General features: G+C 42.8%; 1 long non-coding RNA gene across 2 annotated transcripts in view; it reads left to right on the forward strand.

Moving 5' to 3' along the window:
• Nucleotides 1-14,192, forward strand: part of LOC120400305 — a 62,549-nt gene that overhangs the window by 195 nt on the left and 48,162 nt on the right. The window contains exon 1 of one of the 2 annotated variants that reach the window (XR_005595704.1): nt 8,231-8,966. The exons of the other annotated variant lie outside the window; for it this stretch is intronic. This is a non-coding gene — a long non-coding RNA (uncharacterized LOC120400305). Of the gene's footprint in view, nt 1-8,230; nt 8,967-14,192 lie in introns of those variants that run through there. 2 annotated transcript variants of the gene reach the window in all.

A 14,192-nucleotide genomic window follows, 5' to 3' on the forward strand; every position in this document is an offset into this window, starting at 1 on the left:
ATATGATGAAGAATTGACACAGCTCTGCTAGTTAAATGGATGTGGGAGTTGGCTTTTTTGTTGTTATTGGAGTTAGAGGTTGGGTGCAAGAAAATGGAAAGAGGAATTGCTGCCGCTTGTCATCTGTCATGATCAGCAAGACTGGGTTTTGTACGCATCGTGGTAGAGGAGAGTCTCTTTAAAAGAGAGGCCGATTGGTGGGCAGTAAAAGCTGGGAATGCTAGTGGAATGAAGGGGATGGGGGTCAGCTTCACAAGAGGTCACTAGATCAGCTTTGCAGGCTACAGCTAAGTTGTGAAGAGCCTTCAAGGTAAATTGTTGATAATTTGGAGAGGGTAGAAAACCCGTGAGAGTGATTCAAGGATCGGAACACATGCCTGATAGCTAGACAGCTTCTGTAAACAATCTCTTCAGTTTAACAAAGGGAAGGTTAAAGGGTGACTTGGTCACAGGCCATAAGTACCTACATGGGGAACAAATATTTGATAATGGGTTCTTTAATCTAGCAGACAAAAGGTATAACCAGATCCAAAATGGCTGAAATTGGAATTAGATAATTCCGATGAGAAATATGGTACAGATTATTAGCAGTGAGTGAGGGATAGCTCAGTGGTTTGAGCATTGGCCTGCTAAACCAAGGGTTGTAAGTTTAATCCTTGAGGGGGTCACTTAGGGGTCTGGGGCAAAATCAGTACTTGGTCCTGCTAGTGAAGACAGGGGGCTGGACTTGATGACCTTTCAGGATCCCTTCCAGCTCTATGAGATAGGAATACCACTGGAGCAATGTACCAAGTGCTGTTGTACCCCATAAGCCTGGTGTGGAAAAATCAATCCATGCATTGTGTTTTCAATCAGATCAGCCTGAGGCCCTTTTATTGATTACAAGCACGCAGGGGAGAACCATTATGGAAAACGGCCTTCCCGAAGCTGGTTACAGACAGCCTTATAAAGCTTAAAACCACAATCTTAATACGGAAGTTACATACGTCATTTTCTTAATAACTGGTTACAAAACATTGCAAGGCTAAAGCTGATTGGAGCAAGAGTAAATTTATTCCATATTAGGCTTTTCCTGTTATTGCTTATTTATTCTGTGCGGTTATATGTTGACAGTAAGGGATATGACAAAGTTGTTTTTTTTTTCAGTCCGGGATTGTTAGGTACTTTCCACTGCCTCCTCTGTGCCCCCACCTTTTCTAGTCTGCCTGACTCTGGCCACTTGACATGAGGTCTGGGCCTACATGGGCTTGGATAACACTGGATTTTCCCTCACAACTCGCCCCTTCGGTGCCCCTCTTGGGCACTGCTCCCTTAGTTAACTTCTATATTTATTAGCCCTTCCATCTTATATTCAGGACCATCCCTCTGCACTGGGAATTCAACATATTCATTTGTTACTGCCTCTGGCTCTTCTCCTTCCCAGCCACGTCTGTACACTTCATTAATGACCATAAGCGCTCTTTGCTCCCTGACAGGAGGGCTAGTGGTTTTTACTGATAATCTAGGCAAGCTACTGCAAATACAACACCCCAATCTACACATTAAGTACATTGCAACAACACATAATAATGCAGCAATAATTCCAAACAATATTTGCTTTAAACGAAGGGACCATGAGGAAAATATGTTAGTAAACCAAGACCAGGGATCATCCCAGGTCTCTGGTTGTCTGGCCTTTCTTACGGCTTCTTTAATGGCTGCAGCATCTGGCTCTATAACCTGGGAGGTATCATTAATGTATGCGCAGCATTCCTCCCCAGTTAGAGTGCACACACACCCCTTTTCAGCTAGTAAAAAGTCTAAGGCCATTTGGTTTTGAAGGGATACCTTAAAGACTTGGCTTAATTCACCACTTAAAGAAAGGAGGGCACTGGCAGTGGTGTTGTCTAGGGTTTCCAAAGCTTCCGACAGGGCCTTAAGTTCATTAAAGGCTACACTGACCCCATACTGTGAGAACACTATGCCCCAGAAGTGTTTGCCATTGGAAATACTTCGGTAATTTCTTACTCAATGCCCTGGAAGGGTTTTGTGGATAGATCCACCCGAGCCCGCCATTCCTAGGCTGCAGGTGTCGGTCCAATCGAAGGGCGGGACCTTATAAGCCTTTTTCCCACAAAGCCAGTATACGCCCTTTTGGTAGATGACAGGGTATAGGTCACCTATTCTCCCTGACTTACAAGTGCCCTCCCAAATACTGGATCCATTATTGGAGGTATTTTTGCATACCAAACTGGCCCATAGGGTGGAAGCCGGGGGGTTATCTAACAGGAGGTTGGTGTCATTGCTGCAAAGGGAAGAATTTGGCCTAAGAATCCATCCATTATCAAATAACTGAATGGTGGAGCCATTTAACTGGATTAAGAAGGAATGGCAATGAAAGTTTTCACACCAGGTTTTGTTTGCAGGGGAACCAAACAACTCAAAGGTTCTACTTCCCCTATAATTTAATATATACTGGCAACTTTGGGTAGTTCCCACTGGGGTGGTTCCCAACGTTTGATTGACTCTAACACATAAAGTAATTGCTCCTCTGGGGGTGGTTTACAAAGATGGGGGTACACCTTTGGTAACTACCCGAGTGTTTAGAGAGGAGTCATGGTAAGAAGTACCAGGGGTGGACAGATACTTTGAAACTGAGGGAATAAATGATGGGAGACAGTATGGAAAGAAAACAAATAATAATTTATATCAGTGGAACTATGCTGATCAACACTAGCTGAGGAGCTGGTCCACCATCATGGCACAGTTGACCCAACCAATTATTCTTCTGAAGTACATAAATTAATTCCGTGCCATCTGAATGTGTCATTTATCCCTTTAAACTTCTGTCTCCCTTGCATATACTTAAAGATCCAATGATACTCTGGTAAGAATAGGGCCTTGCAGCAATATTCTTAGCAAAAATTTCTTCTCCCTTCCAATGTGTTGTACAATGTGTTGTGCATCAGTTGTCTAACACAGGGGTGGCCAACCTGCATGTGGCTCCAGAGCCACATGCAGCTCTTCAGAAGTGAATATGCATCTCCTTGTATAGGCACCGACTCTGGGGCTGGAGCTACAGGTGCCAACTTTCCAATGTGCTGGGGGGTGCTCACTGCTCAACCTCTGGCTCTGCCACAGGCCCTGCCCCCACTCCACACCCTCCCCTGAGTCTGCCATGCCCTTGCTCCTCCTCCTCCCCCCCCCAGCCTCCTGCATGCCAAGAAATAGCTGATTGGGAGGTGAGGAGAGGGAGGGAAGGCGCTGATCGGCGGGACTGCTGGTGGGTGGGAGGCGCTGGCAGCGGGGTGGGGGAGCTGATGGGGGGGCTGCTGACGTATTACTGAGGCTCTTTGTCAATATACATTGGTAAATTCCGGCTCTTTCTCAGGCTCAGGTTGGCCACCCCTGGTCTAACAGACTACTACTATGCTAGAGAGGTGTGCATACAAGGTGGGATTTTTCAAAATGGCTCAGCGTTGGCCTAACTCTGCTCCCATAGAAGTCGTTGGTAAAACTTGTTGACTTCAATGGGAGCAGAGCTAGACCAGTGCTAAGAGTTTTCAGACATCCCAGCCACAATATCTCAGGTGCATTTGGATTTTTGGAGGGTGAAGGGTATACACAGCAAACGAGTTTGCATAAAACCTCTGTAAGTGAATTGCAAATCAGACCTGTTGCCTTTATTTTATTTTTAAAATAAATGTAGGAATGGTCTTGGTGTCGTCTAGGTATGAGACTGAAAAGGGAAGACAGGATTTACATGACAACAATAAAGGGAGAAATCAGATGTAACAAACTTTTTTTAAACAACAATCACAACTGTCAGGAGGAACTGCTCCTGCCCCCCTCAAACGGCATTGCACAAGGACATTCTGCTATCACTGTCCCCACTCCCTGCTAAGTGTTTGAATAGAGCATAGTTCTCTTTGTGTTCTTATAAAATCTACAGCCATGTACCTTAGTGTGTGTTTAATCCAACATTCAAAGAATCAGACCTGATTCAAAGTAACTGATGCCTTTGCTGCTAGTTCAGCACTTTTCAGGTGGAGTTATGAATACAAGTGAATGAATGAAATCATCCACAAATGTAACCAATTCCACTTCCATTGTGGTTGGGCAGCTTCACAGAACAAAGAAAAATACAGTTCCTCTTGTTTCAGAAATGACTATAGGAATATCTGCAAATACCACAGCCAGCTGTTCAAAAGCTCCCAAAGTCCGGCAATGACTGAACTGCCAAGCAAGGGTGAATTTGCTTGGTGGACTGGTCCCTAGCTTGGACCACACTAATTAAATAAGTTATAGTGGGAGTACTGACCTGCACTGATTGCTCTCTTGAGACTAGTTGCAATACTTAAGGATCAAAGAGAACCCAGGTCAATGTGCCTGCTTCTCCTAGCCTCTGGTATTTCAACCACCAGGGCAAACAGCCCAAGTCCGTTTACCACCTCATTTGGAGGAGAGAGAAGAGGAAAAAGTCTCTTGATGTGGCAGCCTGCTATCTAGATGCCAGATGATGAGAGGTGAAATATTCCTTCCTCTGCAATTCTCCTCAAATTTTCCTCTAAGTGGGTGGGAGCAGAGGTTTTCCCTCCATTGCTCTGACTTTCTCTTCTGGGGGACCAAAACAGATCCCTGCCATCCCAGTTCTCCTCTATTGGGAAAGAATAGAATTGGGCCTACTTGGGGACAGAAAGGAAAGTCTGTTTTTAAACCCTCCAAAGCCCTGAATGGGGACAGGTGAAGAAACTGTCTAACTAGGAGCAATAAGTAAGTATAACACAAGCTTTTTAAACATGTGCCCTCATTTTGAGAAGCAGGGAATAGTTTTAGGAGGATTTGGGGTGAATGGATTGTGGGTGGTGTGGTATTCTGGGCTGAGAGCTTAGATTGTATGAGAAGATAGTGGGTTGTAGATTGTAAGTGAATTTGGGATGGCAAGATGATTGGGAGAGGAAGGTGACGACTTTTAAAGGAATAAGGGCTGGAGACTGTAGGAAAGAGGGACAGGTTGTATGGGTGGGTTGATAAAGAGAAGTTTGTGAGATTGAGGTGCTGAAGCAGAGGGGAGGTGTGAAAGTCTAGGTGGAATAGGGAAGAGGGAAAATGAAGGAATGCGGATTGTTGAGGATGAGACAAAAAGGGAGGGATGGCAAAAGAGGAAGATTAAAGGATTTGTGAAGTATGCTAAACTGAATTAAGGCCACTTTAATTCTGGATTAGGGTATTCATACAGGGGTTTAATGCAGTTTAACTGATCCACTTCAAATTCACATCTGCAGTTCATTCAGATTAATTTTCCTAGATGTCCCTGTGTAGACAAACTCAACATGTAGGCAACAGTAAATGCTAGACATGAAAACTAACTGTCTACTAGGTCACCTAGCCCAGAGGGTCTCAACCTTTTCAAATTAAATTTAAATAAATTATTATTTTTAAATTTAATGGAGATATCCTATCTCCTAGAACTGGAAGGGACCTTGAAAGGTCATCAAGTCCAGCCCCTTGCCTTCACTAGTAGGACTAAGTACTGATTTTGCCCCAGACCCCTAAGTGACCCCCTCAAGGGCTGAACTCACAACCCTTGGTTTAGCAGGCCGATGCTCAAACCGCTGAGCTATCCCTCACTTACTGCTAATAATCTGTACTATATTTCTTGTCAGAATTATCTAATTCCACTTTCAGCCATTTTAAATCTGGTTATACCTTTTTGTCTGCTAGATTAAAGAACCCATTATCAAGGATTGAATTTACAACCCTGGGTTTAGTAGGCCAATGCTCAAACCACTGGGCTAAGCACATGCATAAAGTAGTGGCCTGAACCAGGACCTTAAACTGTGTAACTTTCTGTTTTTTCTGTTCCTGTGACTTCTATTCAAACCCTTCTTACTAATAAGACACTGAGGATCTTGTCACCATTCCGCTTCAATTTTTTTCCAGCAATTTGTTTGCAGAGCCTCCTTCCCTAAATATCTGCTTTTGGTGGAGCCTAATCAGCTTGGCTGGATATGCTGGTAGGATCTTGGTAAGATATAGTATATTTGCACAAGGACAACAAGGAGTCATATGGAATTTTCTGCTCTCAGTGGAAATGCTAATAGAAATGTCCTTGTGACTGCTGCAATATCAGAGTCTGCAAGAAGCGAATGTACCGTCATGCAGATTTGCTGCAGAGTGCAGCATGCTGCAAAATCAAGAAACTTCCCAGTATTTTTTGCTTTATATCCCTTTGGTCTTTGACAGTACATTAGATATGGCATATCTCTAGTTAGAGTAAATAACAATTTCCATTGGGAGAGGGTAAGCTAAATTACAGGATTATTAGGCAGTGAATAGGCACTGGACCCTGACACAGGAGTCCTGGGTTCAAATACTTTCACAGAAATCAGGAATGGTTAGCAATTAGTTTATGAACCATTCAACAAATACATTATAAGGAAAAATAGATTTGTGGAGCACTATTTAGGTCTGATAAGCTTCTTATTTAGTTTATCCAAGTGAAGGTTACAAGGTGATCACGGTCTATGTGTCTACATAGAGAGAAGATTTCTGATGGTTGAGGGCTCTTCAATCTAACAGATAAAGGCATGAGAAGAGCCAGCAACTGGAGGTTGAAACTAGACAAATTCAGACTAGAAATAAGGCATAATTTTAACAATAAGGTTTTGTCTAAAGTATAGCCAATTGCTTGACTACCTTTGTGGTTTGCTAATATGAATGTTTTGAGAGACCTGCTAACCAAGTTTAGCCAAATTTTATTTGTCAAACACAAAGAAGTATAATACAGAAAGGAAAGAGTTAATACATTACCGATCTTTTTTGGAAACTATTTTCTCAGTGTTCAGTTTACCCTACACAGAAGGTTTGCTCTGAAGTATGTATTCAAACTAGCTGTATTTGTAGTATGGTTCTTTACAAGTTAGAACGCACTCTATACCTCATCCAGCAATCAGATTTTTACCTAGTTTTTCTGTATCAGCATCTTCCTTCTTTATCTTTTCTTTTGGATACTACATTCAAAGGATCAGTTGGGCTATGGAAGTAGATCCCAAGCTGAACTGGGACATGCCATTCCTTCATCTTGCCTTTTACAGGCTTCGTATCTGTCAGTGCCAAAGCTGACTTCAGCTTTGCAAAGTATTGTGGGATATAGATCTTGCCATAAGTGAATGGAATCATGGGAAGAGCATAATACATATCAACATGGTGTGTGTAATACATACTAATTTACTGGCCAGCAAAGGGTACCATTGGAACAACTTACCTAGGGACATGATGGATTATCTATTACTTGAAATCTTAAAATCAAGACTGTATGTTTTTCTAAAAGATATGTTCTAGGAATTATTTTGGGGAAGTCCTATGGCCTGTGTTATGCAGGAGGTCAACCTAAATGATCACAATGATCCCTTCTGACCTAAAAATCTATGAATCTATCTGAGCTCATTGAATATTTGTCAAATCATTTATTCAATTAGTTTTATAATCTTCAAATAAATTATTTGGTGAATATTTTAAAATCATAACTACCATTCTACCACAAGGACAGCATTAATGGGGGCCCCAATGCAGCAAAACACATGAGCATATACTTAAGCCCCACTTGCTTCAACGCATGCTCTGTAGAGCAGGGCTGGCTGTGCTCCATTAAACAGCCTAGTTCTACTGCAGACACTTCATTTCAGTAGAGGGTTGAAATTATTCAAGTATTATGAAGCCCAGGTGGCACCTCCAGATATAAGAATTTGACTGCTTTCTATCACAAGCCCAGTTTTGACAAAGCCCCAAAACCTTGCTCTGACTTCCAGTTTTCCAAAATATTTTAACTTGTTGAGATTAATAGGACAAATTGTTCGTTTGATGTATATTGTGAGAATGTGATAAATAAGCGGCTTTCCAATTTCTGAAAAGTCTAACATTATTTTGGAAAATCATATCTCAAAACTGGCTTGACCTAGAAACACAAAATGTAATCTTTTCATTTCTCCTCAATGGGAACAAGTGTCTGTGAGTATTATTTTGAAGTCTGGATGTTTAATTTTAGAGTAATTCATTCCATGTTGACAAGCCACTTTGATTTAAAGTGGTTACAGATGGCCAGCGGAACATGTGATTTCAATAGTATATCGTCTTGTGTGTTTTCTTTAACAGGCATCATATTAATATCACACTCTACGTTCTGTGAATATAAATGTGCCAGATGAAAGTATAATAATCCACAACTAGTGAGTAAGGGGAAAAATTCTGGCCCTGTTGGAAGTTGTGAGAGGGTAAACCAGGCTTTGTGGCCCCCTGCTGGAGGCCCTGCTAATCTGCTTTGCCCTGCACCAGGAAAGGATCAGCAAAGGTGGGTCCTCCCGGCCTGCCTAGAGAGGCCTCACAGAAGCAGCCAATCAGAGTCCAGCAGGCTCAGGTAAAAGGAGCTGCAGGGCCTTAGCGGGTTAGTTCCTGCCTGAGACCAGAGGTCTAGTAAGGGTTGCTCCTCTCTGGGCTTGAGGGATAACCAGAGTTTGATTCTGGATGTGCTTGTTTAAACTGGGAGAGAGAACTTGAACCCTAAGGGAAGGGATGAAGATAAAGGGGCAAGGTGGAAAGAGGCCCAGGGAAGTAGCAGTAACAAATTGAAAGGAGCAATACATGGCTGCTGGTATAGAGTTCCTGTGTTGCAACCAAGAGTTGTGGTGAGCCTGGGTTTCCCCACCGGCCACCAGCAAAATGGCATAAACCCCAAGAAAGGGACAAGGCTTGTTTGGAAGTCAGAGCAAAGGGCTGAATTTAAAGAGCCCCAAACTGGGGCTGAAGACCCTGATAGACAGTTTTGTTGGACTCTGTGCTACACCAGAAGGGATCCATTTTGAAGGTGAGACCTGGCCGAGGGGCTGAGCCAGTGAAGACCTGCCAAGCGAGGTTGACAACTTACAGTGGGCACCGGGAGCAAGAAAAGGACCGCAGTACTCCATGCAACAGCAGGAGATTCTCAAGAGGTGAGTGTCCCCTTTACAGAAGACAATGACAAAACCCCTGTTTACCTCAATAGAGAGAGGATTTCACCCTGTAAGTCTTAGTTAATCATAAGGCATCCCAGGAAAATCATCACTTTTATTTTATCAGTCAGCGTGTTAACTCTTCTTTAACTACAAAATGTTTGTTTGTTCATATTGTTATACCAAGCAGAGCTTGCTTTGTGTTCATAAGGAACAAACCATCCAATGTGATGAGTGAAGAGGAAAAGCTGAATGAGCATAGACTATCAAAGTTTTTCTTTTGCTCAAACAGTTGTTCTGTAGAATTAGTTGAAACAGTTTTCTGTTGGCAAATACATTTTAAAAGCCAAAATCTTTTGCAAAATCTTATTGACTTTGATGAAACTTCATTTTCAGAAAAATATGCAACTTTTTTTTTCAGAATGAAATGTCCCATTTTGATATTTTTTGGGGAAAAAAGGCTTCAGTTTTTGTATATTTTAATATTTAAATCTGTTTGTTTTATATAAAAATGTTTTGATTAACACAATTTTTTAAATAATTTCACTTAGTGAAAACATTTTTTAAATATCAGTTTTTCAGGCAGTGGAAAATCTGTTCTCTGACTAGCTCTATTGTTTGGTATTTCGTTGTGAACTCATCTGGAACACTAAAATATTGGGAAAAGATCCTTTGAAACTCAACAGTAGTGACACCACCGTGTACTTTTTTTAGAGTATGATTCTATTTTTGTATAACTATTTTGCAACCTTATGGAGTATTGCACAAAAGCATCCCAGTTTTAAAATGCTTGCAGTAAACAATTTGTAATGGAATAGTGTTCCATTTGAGTCTTATCAGTGCATATACTACACCATATTGTCATCTATTTTGGCAAGACACCTTTTAAAAGACTTGAAAAGTGGGTATGGGGATGACACTGATAGAAAATAATGTTAACATTCATTAGGAGGAAATCGGGAAAGTACTTATTTTTCAAAAAGTTTTTCATCGTCTGTGTTCTAAGTCTTGTCTTAAACGACAGTGAAACGTTTTATGACCATCAGAGTATTAATGCTAACAATAGCTATTTAGAGCAACACATGGTTTGTGTGCTACATATCTATCTCTGTGTCCAACCCACACAGACAAGTCTTTTACAGTCCCCAACTATAGAGTCTGAATCTTCAGTTGCTACAGGCTTGAGCTAACCTAGGGAGGTGGTGGGATCTCAATTCTTAGAGGTTTTAAGGCCCGGCTTGACAAAGCCCTGGCTGGGATGAGTTGGGTGGGTTTGGTCCTGCTTTGAGCATGGGGTTGGACTAGATGACCTCCTGAGGTCTCTTCCAACTTTAATCTTCTATGATTCTAATGCTTTTAGCTCTGGTGGTGCTGGACTGAACCCTGGGTGTTGGCCAAGATTCTGGCCATCACATAGTGGGGATTTGTCTAGGATTCAGATTGCCATCCCGGAGTCAAACAGATGCTCATGACAAGTTTACTCTGTCCAGGGGAAGCATGTAACCCTTGGTCAGTGCAGGGTATTTTTCACCTTAGTGCCAGATCCACAGAGGTTGTGAATCTGTCACAGGCCTGGCTCATCGGCATAAACTGAAGAGATTTGTGCGTCTAACTTGGGAGGTCCCCAGTCCTTGTAGGGCTAAAATGTGGGCTATCTTATTAGCACTTGCATAGACATTTCATCAGACCTCAAATGCACCTAAACTTGCTGTGCTTTTGGAAAGTTTGTGAATGAGCCATAGGCCGAGGTTGTTTGGACTCTGCAATCCCCAGGTAGGGTCCCTCCTGCAACATCTGCCCCTACATTCCCACAAGGCCTAGGACCACCTGTAACTGTGACTCCTGGTCCCCGTCTTGTTACAGGGGTTTTAACTTTTGTCACCCTGACCATAGTCATGTGACTGAGCCCAGAACATACAATAACTTCCTTTCTCAGCCTTTCTGGCTGTCCAACTCTTGCTACACCAGTCCCAGCCTGTTACCTTTGGAGGGTCAAGGTTTGCCACACTTGCTACTTCAAGCAAAAAGATGACTTTTGTGTTCCTTATATAGACTTTAGAAGCTGCTAAGAGAAACTTGGGTCTATAATGTCATCAATACACTGATGATACTCAGCTCTAAGTCTTTTCATTGCATCTGGAGCGTGGATTTGTCAAGAACAAATTGTGTCAAACCAATCTGATAGCTTTCTTTGACAGGGTAACAACCCTTGTGGATAGGGGGGAAGTGGCAGATGTGGTATATCTTGACTTTTGTATGGCTTTTGATACTGTCTCGCATGACCTTCTCATAAACGAAGTAAGGAAATACAACCTAGATGGAGCTTCTATAAGGTGGGTGCATAACTTGTTGGAAAACCGTTCCCAGAGAATAGTTATCAGTGGTTCACAGTCATGCTGGAAGGGCATAATGAGTGGGGTCCCACAGGGATCGGTTGTGGGTCCAGTTCTCTTCAATATCTTCATCAATGATTTAGATAATGGCATAGGGGGTACACTTATAAAGTTTGCAGACGATACCAAGCTGGGAGGAGTTGCAAGTGCTTTGGAGGATAGGATTAAAATTCAAAACAATCTGGACAAACTGGAGAAATGCTCTCTGAGTAAAATAGATGAAAAATTATAATAAGGAACACAAATGCAAAACTACTTACTAGGAAGGAACAATCAGTTGCACAGACATAAAATGGGAAATGACTGCCTGGGAAGGAGCACTGTGGAAAGGGATCTGGGGGTCATAGTGGATCACAAGTTAAATATGAGTCAACAGTGTAACGCTAAAAAAAAAAAAAACATTCTGGGATGATGGGATGTAGAGGTATAGTAAGAGAGACACGAGAGAAGTCAGTCAGCTACTCCCGCACTGATTAGGCCTCAGCTGGAGTGTGTTGTGTCCAGTTCTCCACATTTCAGGAAAGATGAAAGAGAATGTGGACAAAGAGGAGAGAGACAAGAGAAAAAAAAAAAAAAAAAGAAAAGAAAAAAGAGAGAATTGAAAAAAAAAAAAAAAAAAAATTGGAGGAGAAGGAGAAGAGAGAGAGGGGACAAGGAGGGGACATTTATATAAGGTTTTAAAAAGTTAAGGGAGAAAATAGAAGGAGGGAGAAAATTAATCTCTGAGCAAGCAAGAATGGGCAAGCAAAATTAGAAGCAAGCAAGAGCAGGTTAGGAAAAGAAAAGGAAAAGACTTCCAGCTGGGTGGTTGGTAAAATTGTGGAATGGTTTTGAAGGGAAGAAGAATGGATCTCCATCATGCAGGGGGTTAGATTTTAGGAGGAGATCCTCTAGATCATGAGACTCAAGATAGTCCTTGGTCCTGCCTTGAGAGCAAGAGAGAAGATTCCTTCTATCTTGATCTATCTCTTATTCTCTTATCTTTTATAGCATTAATTATTTAAAAAAAAAAGAAGGAAAGAATGAGATAGAGAAAGAATATCCAGAATATCCAGAGTTACTTTAGTATTACTTGTTGTTGAGGAGAGGGAAACTCGTGGCTTCAGGTATAAGCTGATCTACTACTGATAGAGTCCAGGATGAGCTTCAGATGGGAGAAGGAGAGGAGATTCTGCTGCTGCTGGATGCTGCTGCTGTTTCTCTGCCCTCTGGTACTGGTGACTCACAGTGAGAGACAGGGTACTGGACACTGGTGAGTCTTAGTCAGAGTCAGAATCCAGTCAGGCAATCTTATGTTCCCCTGAGGGCTGAGTCCACACCTGTCCCAGGTCCCCAGGAGACTCTTGGTGGGATGAGGGGTTGCTGTTTGTTCCCCCATGACTAGACCCTGGCTGGGTCTGGACTAATTCCCAGCTTCTTCCAAAGAGTGCTAGGTTGGTGCTTTTTCTTTGGCATTTCCTCTAGGTCAGGGCGATTTGTCATCTGCATCATTGATTCTGGATCCACTTGCTACATTTCCCTTAGGCTGACAGCATTTGCTTCCATTAAGGAAGAACAAGGAGCCAAGGCTGGGTCTGTGCCACCCAGATGGAGGAAACAGAATGTGCCTGCCAGGCACTGCAGCTGATCCCCCAGGCAGTGCAATGGATGATGGCCTGAACACAAGTTAACTGGACCATGTCTCTGATGTCCCCATGGGAAAGTTTAAAAGCCATTGAAGGCCTTGCAGTGCACTGACATACGGGATTTTCAGAAAGCCTTTGACAAGGTCCCTCACCAAAGGCTCTTAAGAACTTCTCCCCGTGACTCCTACAGCCAGCTCAATAACTAGTGGCTGAGGTGGACCACAACATTTAGAAAGCAATCCAGTCTTGATTTAAAGATTGCGAGCGAGGGAGAGCCCATCTCATCCCTCCTTGTAAGCTGTTGCAAGTGTTCGTGACCTTCACTGTTAAATTGAGGCTAGAAATGAGGTGCACATTTCTATTTAGCTTCAAGCTTCCAACTAGTGGATCTTGTTCGGCCTTTTTCTGTTGGATGAAAGAGCCTGCTACTGTCAAAAACCTTCTCCATGTATGTACTTAGAATCATATAAGAGTAGGACTGGAAGGGACCTCGACAGGTCACTAGTCCTGTCCCCGCACAGTTGAGCAGACCAAGGTTTGTGCATACACCATTTAAATGACAGATGATCCTTGTGCGTATCATATTCAGCAAATCATAACTTTGCCAATGACACTTTCCATGACGTATCTTGTACCAGATGCATCCTAATTATGTTATAATCACATTATAATCATACCATTATGAAGAATATGTGGCGCAGTGTCCCACCTTTACATCTGTTAGTCGCAAACATTCCTGCAAATGGCTGTGGGCCCAGAGACTGGGCCGGATGCTGAGCTGCTATATATCGGTGTAGTCCCATGGCAGAGTGATGCTGATTTACACCAGTCGAGGATGCAGCATGACGTTCACTCTGGTGCACAGGCCTGTGTGAGGCCTGAACACTGCATATGCCCCGCTGTAGCTCTTGATCCCAAGGTCGGTGAAGTGATAGGAACGGCTCCCATTGACTACAATGTGCTTTTGGATCAGGCTGTCGGTAGCACCTAGGCCTCGTGCCAGCTCTTTGCCAAGGGATCAGGTTCACCCCCTAGGCGCACACAAGGGCACTCACTATTTACAGAATCATAGGGCTGGAAGGGACCTCGTGAGGTCTTCAAGTCCAGCCTGCTTCCCCCAGGCGGGGCCAATAGCCCTGGCAGGTATGTAGTCATTTCTGGCCTAAAAAACCAAACAGGAGGACAGGGACAACTCCCTTGGAAACCTA

This window comes from Mauremys reevesii, linkage group 3 (genome assembly GCF_016161935.1).
Source record: "Mauremys reevesii isolate NIE-2019 linkage group 3, ASM1616193v1, whole genome shotgun sequence".
Taxonomy (NCBI): domain Eukaryota; kingdom Metazoa; phylum Chordata; order Testudines; family Geoemydidae; genus Mauremys; species Mauremys reevesii.